General features: G+C 42.7%; 1 protein-coding gene across 5 annotated transcripts in view; it reads left to right on the forward strand.

The window, feature by feature from the left end:
- Window positions 1-14311, forward strand: part of LOC134841081 (band 3 anion transport protein-like) — an 85924-nt gene that overhangs the window by 10944 nt on the left and 60669 nt on the right. The window lies entirely within an intron of this gene.

The following is a 14311-nucleotide window of genomic DNA, read 5'->3' on the forward strand; positions in this document are numbered from 1 at the left end:
GTGACCGTCTCATAAGCTCTTTCGTAAGCTCGCCTACGAAAGCCGTTCCATTGTCCGATTGAAACGTCATTGGACAACCATGTCTTGCTATCCACGTATTGATCAGGTGGTCGCATGTCTCTTCCGCCGAGGCAGTTATGCAGGGCACGGCCTCTGCATACTTCGTGAAGTGATCTATCATGACCAAGACTTGGTTGTAACCGCTGTCTGTCATGCATATCTTCTGGTGATCTATCTGCACCACCTCATTGAATTCAGACGACTCAATTGATTGTAAAGGAAATCGCAACTTCCTAGGATCCTTGACCTTTTGGCATGACAGACATGATGTCACCCATTTCTCGCATGCCTTTTTCATCCCAGGCCACTCAAAGCGCTTCAGGATCCTCTGATACACTTTGTCGATCCCTTGATGGCCCATCTGATCATGCGACCTGAATAATAGTTCTGTCTGATAGAGTTGCGGCAACACTATCGCGTTATATTTGTATAAGACCTTGTCTTCTTCTCTTCTCCTGCAAGCCACGATCCCGTCCTTGTTCAGATACAATCTCCCCTCCTTCTGCATGAAGTATTGTCTCAGGATCCTATAGCTGTCTTCTTCCAGGTCACCTTTGTCAGGTGCACCGTTTTCTATCCACCTTTTTAGGTTGCTTGTCATGCGATCATTTCTCTGCGCCCTTAGAAGGTCCGAGAGTCTGTATCTCGCCTTCAAGTACGTCTTCATGACCCTCATCTGACTATTCAGCTCGTTGGGCTGATGTGTGTCTTCTTCCATCTTAACGCACCAAATCTTCGCCAACGGTTGTGTTTCTTGCTGAAACGGTTGAAGATCAGTCCTGACTGCCTCTTTCTGTGGCAATAAGCTCATCGACCGCTTTGATACTGCTATTGTTTCTAAGTCATCCGCTGCGTTGTCAAAGACTCTTTCGCTTGGTATTAGGTAGCGATCACTGTCAGGATCCTGGTACACTTCTCTGTCCAGGTCCTTTGCCCGAGTTTCCACTAGTAGCGTGTGTATCGCTAGTTCTGACAGTTCCGATCCCGAGGTCGAATTCCTGTCTGAATAGGTATCCATTCCTGAGTTTCGGGATTCATCATCCGTCGAAGGTGTTGTGCTGGAGACTGCACGCTCCTCCAGATCATGTCTGTATTTCCTTCGCATCCATCTGAACTCCCCGGACAAAACCTTGTTCTCTAGGTCCTGTTTCTCATCAGGAATTTTCTCGTCTATCTCGGGCTCCCCGGACCAATTCACTTGTCCCGGGTGTTGATCTTGTGATCGCTGGTTTTTCTCCTTATCCTTCTCCCCGGACAAATAGTCTTGCAGCAGATTTTGTTCTACAACTTCACCCTCTTTATCCCGGTCTACAAAGGTGACAGTTTTCTTTTGCTTGCCGCTCTCCTGTCCTTTCTGTCCGTAAGAAGTACTGGTTAAAATCTCTTGGGGTATTGAGGATACTAGTTGCTGAACTATTGTCCTACAATCCCTTTCGTTCTCTTCGTGCTGTCGTCTGGACGGCATGATCTTCACCTTCTCACTGACTGTCAGCGATGCCACTGCTGCTGTCCACTCGGGGTCATCTCTGGTCACTTCTCTTTCTAACAATCCACCCAGCATCCGCATTACTTGTGGTGTGACTTGCACCGTTTTATCCAATAATGAGAGACCGTTCATATTCATGCGAGAGAGTTCTTGCTGGACCAGGTTCGAGCGCAGCAACAAATCCAAGGGGACCGGATCCTCCTTGGACAGGATCTTTATCTCGGCTGCTTTCTCTACAGGTAACTCAGGATGCCCTGGAATTGGATGTCCAGACTTATCCAACCATCTTGTTAAGGGAAGCGTTTCATAAGTTTCTTTGTCCAGAAACGAGAATCCCTCCTTTACTTCCGCCCGATTGGCCTGCTTCTGCTCCAATCTTTCATAGAACTCAGTTTTCTTACTGAGGCTGTCAGCATTCTGGTGTTTATCACGCATCCTATGTTCGATTATCATATGGTAGCCATCCAGTCTTACTATCCATCTACCAATATAACTCTGATCCATCGAGTAGGTCTTCAACCAGGATAACGCTCTGTTGTCCACGCGTAACTTGAAGGGAGCGCTCCCCAAGTATGCACGGTACTTCTCCACGAAGGTGACTACTGCAAACATTTCTGCTTTTGGTGCGCCATATTTCATCTCTGTGTCACTCAAGACTTTGCTGCCGTATGCAATGGGACGGAGAACTGTTCTTCCGTTCCATTCTTGCTCTTGATGCAATATTCCTGAGATGGCCACCACCGATGCGTCTGTGTCGAGAACATACATGCCCTTTTCTGTAGGCATGCCCAGCACTGGCGCTTCGCACAGTTCCCGTTTTATGTTCTCGAAGGCAACCTGTGCCTCATCGTTCCATTCGAACTTTTTCCCTTTGTTGCGCATCAGCTTCTGCATCGGGTACACCTTGTCCGCGTATCCTTTTATGAATTCTCGGTAGTAATTGGCAAACCCTAGGAAGCTCATTAGCTGTGTGTCCGTCCTCGGAGCCTTCCATGTCAGCACAGCCTCTACTGCTTCCGGATCTGGCCTCACACCATGCCTGTCCACCATTCTTCCCAGGTACTTGATCGAATCCCTAAGGATTTCACATTTCGATGGTTTGCATTTCAAGCCTGCTCTTTTCATACATCCGAAGACCTCATCGAGCCGATCAATGTGATCCTCCAGGGTCGGTGTCGCTATGACTACGTCATCCACGTAGCACATCAAGAGATTCCCGTACTTTTTGGTCACTCCTGTCAAAGCCTGAGCCATCAGCCTTTGAAAAGTTGCTGTTGCATTGCACAAGCCGAAGGGCATCCTCTTCCACTGGTACAACCCCAATTCGCACGCGAATCCGGTTTTCTCTCTGTCCTTCTTTCGCAGAGGAACCTGCCAGAAGGCAGAACCCAAGTCCAATGTGGTGAAGAACTTTGCATCACCAAGTTTAGATAGGCTCTCGTCTATTCGCGGTATCGGGTACGCATCTTTAATCGTTACCGCGTTCAAGTAACGAAAGTCGCAACAAAATCTAAGCTGCCCCCTTTCTTTTTCGCCATGACTACCCCGCAAGCCCACGGCGATTTCGAGGGTTCTATCATGTCGTATTCAAGCAACATTTCTATTTCCGCTCGGCACGCTTCCGATTTATGTGGCGTCATTCGCCTTGCGCCTTCCCTATGGGGAATGGCGCCCTCTTCTAGTTCGATTTCGTGTTCGACGAAATTACAGCAACCGATGTCCGCCTTATGTTTTGAAAATACTTCGGCGTTCCGATCTAGGAGGTCCCGCAATTTTTCGAAATCTCCCTCACCTATTTTTCCTTTCAAATGTTCTATCTCTGGCAAAACCGGTTTGTCAGATTCTAGTTCGTATGACGAGGGGCGTTCCGGAAAATTTGAGCAGCTTGATAAGCCGTCGTCCGTTTCGGATTTCATTGAAAACAATTTATGAATAGATTTTAATTCATTAATCCTCTTTAAAATTTTATCTTTATTGGCATGATAAGGACAGTCTTTCACATTATGTTTCTTCAAGTTTTGTGTCTCCTCATAGTCGGTCCTCATCGGCAAAGCGTAGCCAAGCTTCTTTCCACGCTGGATTGAAACCGTGGTGTCCAGTGTGTTCAACAACACACTGACACACAGTCCGTTTCGCGTTACCGAGAAGCTCCGGCCCAAAATCACCGAACTCTGACTATTTGGATTCGGTACTAAGCAAACCTGTTTGCTATCACTTAACGAATTTGAATTTCTCATTCTAAAAATTGCTACTACAGCTTGTCCTGGTTGTAACTTTACTTTTCTATACAAAAAAACTGGTACCTTATCTTCATCTGTTATTATCCTATTAATTGGTCTCTTAACATACTTTCGGTCCGGGTTTCTAATCCGTATTAGACCGTTGTTCAAGTCAATCATCACGTCAAAATTCCTGACAAAATCTCTGCCCAAGATGAATTGGTCGGCGTCGTCCAGATTCTCTACCACCAGGAAGCTCATCCAAAGGTCTCGTCCTCCCATGTGAAGGACCGTTATCGGTGTTCTTCCGGCTACGTAGATGGCTCCTCGATTTGCGGCGGCCAGTCGGAGGTTCGTAGGAATCAGATCTTGCCGTGTGAAGCCCATTCTTTCCCAAGTTTTTATCGGCATCACACTCACCACCGCTCCTGTGTCCAGAAGCCCTGTGACTCCGATTTTTGTTCCGTTGGTGTCGAGCAGGTGTGCTGTCACATCTGCTTCATATCCAATGTGTACCGCGTCTTGTTCCATCATGGCGTCATGGCCTATCCTGCGGACTTTGAGTTCCTCTTCACCCAAATAGATCTGCCCTATTTGGTCATCATCTGTCGTTACATAAGTCCTGGTGTAGATACTGATCCCATCCACGTTCAGCATCACTTGATACGGCCCATAGACTTCTAGGTAGCGTCCATGAAGTTTCTTCATGCGAGGGCCACCCGTGGTTAGTAGTGCCCTCACAGCCCTCGACTCGGTGCGTGGCTCCATCTGCCTCAGATAGTCTGCATATGTGTCCAAATGCATCAAAGTGAACTCAGACGGTTCACTCAGATTTCTGATTACCTGATGCCCTGCCACCGAAATTATCGACTGTATTTTACTTCCTTCCGGTGCCATACCGAACCTCTGACCAGAGATAACATTAAGTTTCATGCTCAAGCTGCTTGGTGCTTTTGCCTCTTCAACTTCCGTTGCTTCAAAGGCGTTCAGTTGCTCCTGTAATTTTTCATTCTCCAGCTCGAGTTTCACCTTTTGCTCAATCTCTTTCGTCACTAGTTCCTGCTGTACCCTATTTATAGCATCCCTCGCAGCTGCCCTATAATCGATTTTGAAGTCATCGGCCGCAGTTGCTGGTTCCGGTTCACGTGCTTCCTCTGTTACCGCTTGCATCTTCTTTGCCACCAGCTCTTGAGGTTTATCCTTTCTGCGTGCCTCCGCTTCACTCAAAAGTCGAGCCTTGCTGGCTTTCACTCCTGACAAAGCTTCTTCATGTCTTGGATGCTTGATGTCTGCCACTGCATCCCAGAATTGCGGACAATCTGATTTAAAATGACCTTCCAAGTTACAAAAGAAACACCTCGGGCCGAATTTCGCAATTACTCCTCTCATGAAATCCTCATGATCCAACTCTGACGCATCTTCGTCCTCGAGGCTAAAGCCTATTGCTTTCATGCCTTGTTTGTAAGCTGGGCATGCTGACACATGATGGTCTGTTGAACTGCAATTAGCACAAGAACGTCTCTTGTCCATATCATCCCTCGGTTTATACCAATTGTTCCCTTGGTTTGCTGGTCCGTTGTTAAAATTGCCATAATTGTTCTTGTAATATCCAGATCTCGAAGGAGGTTTCAACAAAAGATACTCTTTTGATTTGAGCCTCAACTCCTCCGGTGTTGGCGCATTAGTTGATAGTGGTGTGTAATGCGTTGCTAGCATCGTACGAAGTTCATCATTTTTCACACCATCGATGAATTTTGAGGCTACGGCCAGGTTCATCCTTCGGTTTGGCTCATCCGGTTGGCTGCGTCTTCTCAGCATTTCCAAATCATCGAGAAACTTGTCTATTGTTTCATCTTCTCGTTGCCTCCGTTTCTCAAAGCGCATCATCGCCTGGTGCCCCTGCACCCCTGATCCGAAACGGTTTAACAAGATTTCGAAGATTTACTCAGCAGTGTCACGTTGATACTGTTTCTTGGCCATGACACAGTTCAGGGCTGTCCCTTCTAAGTTGCTGGTGAGCGCGCTGCATTCCTGTCTCTCCGACAAGTCCTCTTCCTCGAAATGCAGCTTCATTACCTCTATCCAGGTATCAATACAGCCATCAGATTCGTCTTTGTAGCATCTTGGCTTCTTAAAGACTCTTCTGGACTTCTCACTGCGTTAATTGTTTCTAGATAACCTCGTCAGGAATGTCTCCAAAGACCTGTTCAGGGGTTCAAATGCTGTGGCCATTGCCGTAGCATCCCTTGAGTGTCCCGCTTGAGTGTCCTCACACCTTGTCGAAGGCTCTGTGTGCGGTGCATCCCTGCAATCCGAATCACCATGAGCGTTTCCTGCTTGACCTGCATGACTCCTCTTCGGGCTTGCATGCCCCCTGTTGCCGGAATCACTTCTCCCAGTCGCATGTGTGCCTTGCGTCGGTCGTTCGTCAGAGGTCTGTCTGTTCCCCGTTGAACTTGCTCTATTGTTCGGGCCCCATGCTCCATTATCCCTTGTGGCATAGCCTGATGAACTGCCCCTGCCTCTAGTGGATCCATACGTCTTCCTCTTTTGATGTTCATTGAAGTTCACCCTCGGTTCCCTGCTGGGACCTCCCGAATTCGGTTCTCCTTCTTTTGGTCCACTCTTGCTGCTTAGTAGCCCGTCCAACCTGTCCATGATAGCCTGAGTTCGCCTCTCCATCATCGCATCTATCTTTGTGTCAAGAGTCCCAAGAGACTGCTCTTGCTGAATTCTTAACTTCTCCATGTCTGCTCTTAAGCGTAACTCCCTCTGTTCCGCCTCTCTTGTCATTCGCGACAAGTTCCTCGTCATGTGTTCATCCGTTCTCTCTTTCAAGCGTTTTTCGCTCCTGTCAACTTCTTGTCTGTTGCGGTTTATTTCTTCCCGCAGACTTTCTCTTTCAATGTGAACTGCTCTTTCTAGTTCACTCATCCTTATCGACATTTGCTCGTTTTGTTCTCCTAAACTGTCCACTATGTTGTTTAAGGCTTCCTCTAGTGCTGCCCCGTTATCCACGAGTGGCGTCACTAGTGGTGGTGTAACCCTGTCGGTCCCAGGTAACTTCGTGCTTGTCGAGATCCGGGCCTTGACCCTCTGTTTCAACATCTCTTCTTTTTTTGTTTCAGGATCAATTAACGCGTTGCCGAGCCCTCTGGTTTGATTCTCACCAGGTTGTGGCTCCGAACTTGCTCTAATCGCGAAGTCTTTTGACTGGCCTGGTGTGTTTGCCTCCTTACTTATCGTTGTCACTACACCATATTTGTCCATGGTTCCAGTCTCTCTTCCGACGTGTGCCTCACTCTCCTGGATCGAACTATTGAGGCTGACTTGAGATCCAAAGTCCCCTTGCTCTTCTTCATCTTCCTCATCCTCCTGGGACTCACCATCGTTTCCTGCTCCTACTCCCATGCTGAATGGAAAGAAGTTTCCTAAGGTGTTCTTCATTCTTTCTGAGAACGATGACGACGTTGTTTGCTTCCCAGTTCCACTTGCCATCATAGTGTTGTCTGTCGGAGATCTTCTAGTTGTCGCTACTTCAGTTGAGATGTCAGACAGTTCCGACATCTCTTCCCGATCCAATGTCCCGGTGGAAGTGGCAAAATCATGGCCTTGTTCTACCGGGGTAGATTCACTCCTCAGCCTTCTGCCTCTCCCTTCCAGTTCATTTACTTCCTGGTTGTCATTCATGGTATGGTCCGTATTGACCTCCACTTCTAACAGTTCTCTTCGCTCTTCTGAGGTCTTTTGACTTCTCGTTTCAACCATTCTGCCTGAAACCGTCCCCCTTTTGTCAGACCGGGATCGCTTGATCCAATCCACAAAAGGATCGGTCATCGTTTTTCTTTGCTTTTCAGGTATGAATTTCCTAGAGCTATTACCTCGTTTTGGTATCCTTGACTTGTCTAATTTCATTCTTTATTTGTCACTTTCCTATGCCTACTCTTGACTCAATTGCTAGAGACCTTATAGTTTTATTAACAATAATAACGACACAACACAATAAATTTCACCAGATCCTATTAAATAGTGACCACGAATCCCTGTATGTTGTCAGAGTACAGTTTGTGTAAAATTTATTCACACTAGCCGATTATCGGTCCAAAGATCTGGAAACTAGCACAATATGATGTTATCAGTCAATTTAAAAGATAGTGTACTCACTACCCAATCAAACACAGTTTAGGTTGATTTAAAATCAAAAACAAAAAATATATATTGACACAATATGAATGTATATATAAAAAAACGTATGTGTCTTGTACTCTTAGTCGGTCGTAGTACAATAGTCGAACCTGTCTTTTAAAGAAAAAGCTTTCCCTACTTGGTGCTGCACCAAACAGACAAGACTTTGAAGGCAGTTATTTTCTCAAGTGGGCGTCTATTGCACCCACCGAGTACTGTGTTACCTATCTGCCTTCGGACTGCCCGAGCTAGACCTACTAAAATCCTCAGGGCAGTCACTTTTCCCAAAAACGTATTATGTTCCAATCCACACCAATGAGTCACGCTCTTTTTAATTTAGACTTAGTGTCGCGAATATCTGAGTTCGGACCTGTTTTGTATTAGTCTGGTTCTTTTTGAAAGGCAAGTTACCAGTGCAGTCACTGATACCTAGCCTGTGTATTAATAACCTAATACCTCTCGCTTTTTAGTCTTTCTTTCGTTTACCTAAGTTCTTAATAAAATGATACCCCTCCGGATTGGCACAAATAGGACCCTTCCGGACTGTCAGAATATGGACCCCTCCGGATTTGGACCCCTCCGAATTAGCAACTATAAGACCCCTCCGGATTCGGACCCCTCCGGTTTTGTGGAAAGTAGACCCCTCCGGATTCGGACCCCTCTGACTTTGAAAAATTTCGACCCCTCCGGATTGGGAGCCCATAGCTCTGTCAAAGTAGCTTTTCGTAGTTTTCTTAATTTCAGCTTATACCCCTCCGGATACGTTCTGCGTTGCTTTTATGCTGTTTGAATTAACTGGGAAGGGTAAAGGGTCCTTTCCTAGACCCCTCCGGATTAAAGTTAAGGCACTTATTTGACAATTCACACTAACGGTGAAGGGTCTTATCACTTGCCTAATTTCGACCCTATTATGGTTGTCTTGTGCCTTCAGCCCTTCCCTTTTTGTCTAGAACTGTCTTAAGTTACTTAGTTCAATCGCTATCAACTTTTGGTAGGGGTATAAGGGTTTTTCAGAAAAATTTATAAAACGTGAAGGGTGTACCCCTCCGGATTTGTGTAATTTGCTAAAAACAATATCAAAAAATTTTCTCGCTCGCTTTTCCGAGTAATTCTCTTTCCTACTAGTAAGTTCAGCTAATTTCTGATCTAATGGTACCAAGATTGACTCGATATGCTCTGTAGTTCCAAAGTTATTAACCAAAACTTCTTTTTTCCAAACTCAAAAATTTTCTCTCTAATAGGTTCCGCCTAACTTTTTCCGCAAATCTGGTCCTTTCGACCTAAAAATTATTGATCTGAGCTCGGAAGGCCTATACTCTTCTAGTTCAATGCAAAAGACCCGATCTAAAACGCTTTTGTAGAAAAAATTTGCGAAAAACTATGCTACCTGGACCCCTCCGGATTGATGAATCCACCAAATCAAACACGTTATGTTCGATTTCTCTGCAACCCGGAAGGCTTTCGGGTAGCGGGTTTTAAAACTCGTAGATTCACTAGTCGACGTTGTCCGAACAACTATTTTTACTGTCCTAACTCAAAGATTTCAAAAAAATTTCTGATTTTATAGTGCTTCTTACTATCAAAAAATGGGAAAATTTGGTTTTTGGTACCAAACTAGTTCCAACCACTTCCGAACTAAAGTTAACCGGTTCTACCTATTACAGTAGTGCAGTTACGATGTAACACACTAACTTAGCGCTTTTTTGCGTTTCAAAAAACATCGATATCTCAAAAATCGCGACTTGTGGGTGGATCAAAACATCGCTATTTTGACCCTAAAAACCGGTCTGTTTTCGTTGTTTTTCACTGAAAAACGATATAAGACTATTAATATAGGCTATATAAATAATAATATTAGTGATACTTTACCCCTCCGGGTTTGTTTATTATCCGAATTAAGGTGCTTAACTCGGATATTCGCAGTTCGGTGAAGGGTCACTACAGTGCAGCACTGTCGAGCCCCCCACAGATTACTACCTTACTTTTTGTACCAAAAGGGATACAAAACTTGTTAACGATACCCAACAGTCGATTGTTGTTGTCGTTGAGCCCCTTCTTGTTGCTCTTTGTACTGCTTGCCGGATCGGTCTTCACCCAGGACCCTTCCGAATTGAGCGCAAATCAGCTGACCCTTCCGGATTGAGCGCAATTTATCATTAACGTGCTTAAATGCTCAAATAACCCTACAGTAAAAGCCTCACAAACGGGCTACAAAACTGATCGTAACGATCCTGACTGATATAAATGCCTGTAATAACAATATATCTATCAACAACAAACGGGGGGGTTGAATCACATCTTGTCTGGGGGGATGATTTCTACTGATTTTTTACTTTTTTTTTTTTACTGTTTTTGGTTTTTTCGGTTGTTTTTTATGTTTTTTGTTTTTCTTGGGTACTATACTACTTTTTGTTTGGTTTTGCCTATATCTTTAAGTGTTTTTGGTCACAAACCACTCAGGGGATGAGGGGTTCATGATTCCCCCCACCCTTCCTGGTTCGTGAATTTTCGGTCTTAACTAGGTTAAAAAACTATTCACGGTAATCCGGATGGCTTCCGCGTTCCGAACTACCCTTCCGCCCCGGCAGTTTAGGCCTATTAAGGGCGTTAATGTGAGCATCCGCTCGGCGCGGAGTGCTCGTTAACGGTTCCGCCGGTCATGATGTTATGAAAGAATAACACCCAGGAGCGCCATAAAAACATACATGTAACATTCGCCCGGAAGATACATATCGACGGATAACAAAACTAAGTCTTAAGACGACTGGCTAGCGTCTAAACAGAGCTTTGCATGTTTTTCACCGTCTCTACCAAGCCAGTACTTTTCGGTGGTCTTTTCTAACATCGGGTCGACAAAAACGTTACTGTTCTCCGGCTTCGACCAGAACGCTCAAATTAACTGAATTACATGCAAAAATAGTGAGCTCATGGCTGGGTCTCAGTATCCCCAGACCACGAGGTCACTCCTAAAAACAGGGCTACAACTTATTATATTACTATTGTTTTTGTTCAGTAGATAAAAATCATCATCTCCATCGAAGATGGATCAACCCTTTCCCCCCCCCAACTCTTAGCACCTCATCCTTGTAAAAACTAATCCAAATATCAATTAAATTCAAGTCAGGACATGACAGGATGCTAAAAGTTCATATGAGTCAATAAAAATTTTCCGTCCCGAGACCCTTCCGGATTCTTGAATCCGGTGAATCAAGCTCCATAAGTTCGATTTCACGACAACACGGAAGGCTGGTTTCTTACCCTTCACCGTTGTTCGCAACGGCCTTGCAACTATTGTAGCAGCACAACAGTTGCAACTCGGAACGTTCTCTGCAATCTGCTGCTGTTTTTCTTCAATTTCGACTTCTTCAATTTCGATAAAGTTGTTCTCGTCTTCGCAACTAATGTTGTTGTGTTCTTTCACTCGTTTTTTGTTAAAATGGCCGTTTCAGCATTTCTCAGAAATGTGACGTCATCATTCGAATTTTTGAAATTTTAAAATACTAGAATATTCCAGCCTTCACCGTTTGGCTAAACGTTCCAATAACGCCCTTAGTTCTTAAAAACCACCAATCCGGAAGGCTTACTGCTAAAATTCCGAATTCTGCAGAGATTGCATTTTGGCCATTCTGGTCGAATGTCACAATGGACTGCAAACGTCGAAAGATGTGAGAAAGCAATCAAAATATTTCTTACTATAAAACGAAACATTGCTAATGGTGCAAGTTGGATTGCAAAAAAAAGAATATTTACCGGAGCTACATTGTCCATATCATTTTATACGGTGCAATTCTTTGGAAACCAAATACATCAGAATTGAGAATGATAGAAAACCTTCAGGAAAAAGCTTCGAAGTGGATCTTTGATACCAATAGATTAGACTATAAAGATAGATTAAAACGACTTTGGATTCTACCCGTACCCTTGTATCACGAAATGCACGTTCTTTTGACATTTGTCGACATAGTGAAAGGCAGGTATAATATTGAGTGGGAATCTTTTGTTCAAGTACAATACAAATCAGAACAAAACACGAGAGCACAAGAATTGAAATTCTAGAAAACACGAATTCTGTTGAAGAAGAAACAAGAAAGTAACTTTTGGACAAGAGGTACATTCTTAGCAAACACAATTGCACAAAAGATAGGGATTAATCTTGACGAATTGGAAAATCCAAAAAAAATCGCGGAAGTTTACCAATCTATTTTGTCAATAAATATAATCTCGAAGATATATGCTCTTGGAGACTGACATGTAATTGTCAGAACTGCAGAAATCAACACAAACTCAAATGAGCTTTGGAAAACTGGAACTCTGGAATATCTCCCCTGGGTGCTACCCTAAATTCTGTTTTATTATTATTATAATTTGCGTTAGTTTATCAATAAAACTTTAAATAATACACTGTACTTCAAACTCAAAGAGCTTTAAGGGCATATGTTTCTGTAAAATTTTAAATTTTTTCAAAAACAAATTTGAAATGAAGTTTGCATTTGTCTTCTTGCGCTTATTGCTTCTTTCCCTCTGTCATATGGCCATGTTTTTGTGCTTCCCGCAGTAGGGGAGGAGGTTAGTTAATTACATCCAAATTTGCAAATCAGGTTGAAAGTCATCCATGTTTACATTTAGTTTTTTTTCGGTTTAGCGTTCATAGACTCTTTTCCCACTGCCGTTGGCAATGTTGATTTTAAGAGTTTTTTATGACGCTATTTTTGCTCAACGGACATCTGCCCGAAAATTGATTACTTTTTTTTGCTTAGTTTTTTTTTCAAGAGTGTAATTCAATAGTGAACATAGCACTTTTTGTCTTGTTTCATCAAATCAACCAATAATTTTGATTGATTGGTGTATACGTTTACAAAACGTTGCTCCAAGAATTATGGCTCGTCATTTCTTTATCTGGATTAGATGAGAATGGAATGTTTTACCGTAAAATTTAATGCCATAATTTGTCGAGATGACATAAGTTTTGTAAAATTGACGCATCGGCTGTTATAAATTGGACCTTACAAGCAATGCCTGAAAACTTAGTCAAATTTTTTGATTACAGGTTCAATATGTGGTTTGATAGAAAGAATGTTGTCTACAAGCAACCCTAGGAACTTGCAAAAAATTGTAAAATGAATTGAAGTACCAAAAGCGAAGTAATCATTTGAAAAGTTACTCTCGATTTTTATAGCTTTTCTTAGCCGGATTGACACTTAAATCGCTTCTTGGAAACTTTTTTTAAAACTTTTGCTTGTGAACACCTGAAAACTTTTTGCAAATTATATTATGAGCATCCTTTCCAAACGCTTAGTCGAAACGGTACACCCATTAAGAAAAATTATGTAGTAAAAATTTATCTGAGTTTTGTATATTTTAAGGCTAATTAAGAACAGTTCTGATGACTGGCTTACCTCCCATTTCAATTTAGTTTCAATTTTAACAATATTTTACTTGTCCGTTTTCTTTTTTTTTCTCGACTTAATCCAGTCACCATAAACTATACAAAAATAAAGGAGGTTAGTTAATTACATCCAAGTTTGCAAATCAGTTTGCAAGTCATTCAAGTTTACATTTAGTTTTTCGATTTTGCGTTCATGGACTCTTTTCCCACTGTCGTTGGCAATGTTGATTTGAGAGTTTTTTATGACGCTATTTTTGCTCAACGGACGTCTGCCCGAAAATTGTTATCGCTAAGTCCATTTTGTCGCAATTCCAATTTAATGCTGGTCATTGCATTTCTGGACTTGTTTTCATGAAGTTGAACATGATCTATTTTTTGACTTTTTCTTCAAATAATGTTTTCTACTTCGTGGCTTCTCATTTTCTACCGACTAGCTGGCAATGCTATGTGGACGTTGAATTGCAAGTGTTGAATTGCTTGGCTTCTGTGTAAAAAAAACATAGATATATTGACCATCATCTTGTTGTGTAGATTTTGTGTTTGTTAGTATTATATGTTCGCAATCTGAAATATTTCACCGTTGTTTGACTGGACAATGCGATGAAGGACGCTTGATTAAACTTTTGTTTGTGCGGAAATTTAAGCAGTTTGCTTATTAAAAGAGTAATTAGAAAATGCTATCAGGATCGTCTTAACTCGATTCAAAATGGAAATGTCAGTTCAAAATTATTACACAGCAATCATTTTTTTAAAATTACAAAATACCCTTAATATTACTCAAAGCTAATCAAGTTTTGGGAAATGTATTTTTTAAAATTCAAATGATTTTATTCTTGGTGAGAAAAAGTTAGATTCATTCTAACTTAATCAAACAAGATAAAAGGGAAATTTCTTCTGTCTCACATGAAATTGAGCTTAAAATTTGGTTCACCATATCTACATATGAATTGGTGTTTTCTGAATTTTGTGGTATGT

The sequence above is a fragment of the Symsagittifera roscoffensis genome, chromosome 3 (genome assembly GCF_963678635.1).
Source record: "Symsagittifera roscoffensis chromosome 3, txSymRosc1.1, whole genome shotgun sequence".
Taxonomy (NCBI): Eukaryota; Metazoa; Xenacoelomorpha; order Acoela; family Convolutidae; genus Symsagittifera; species Symsagittifera roscoffensis.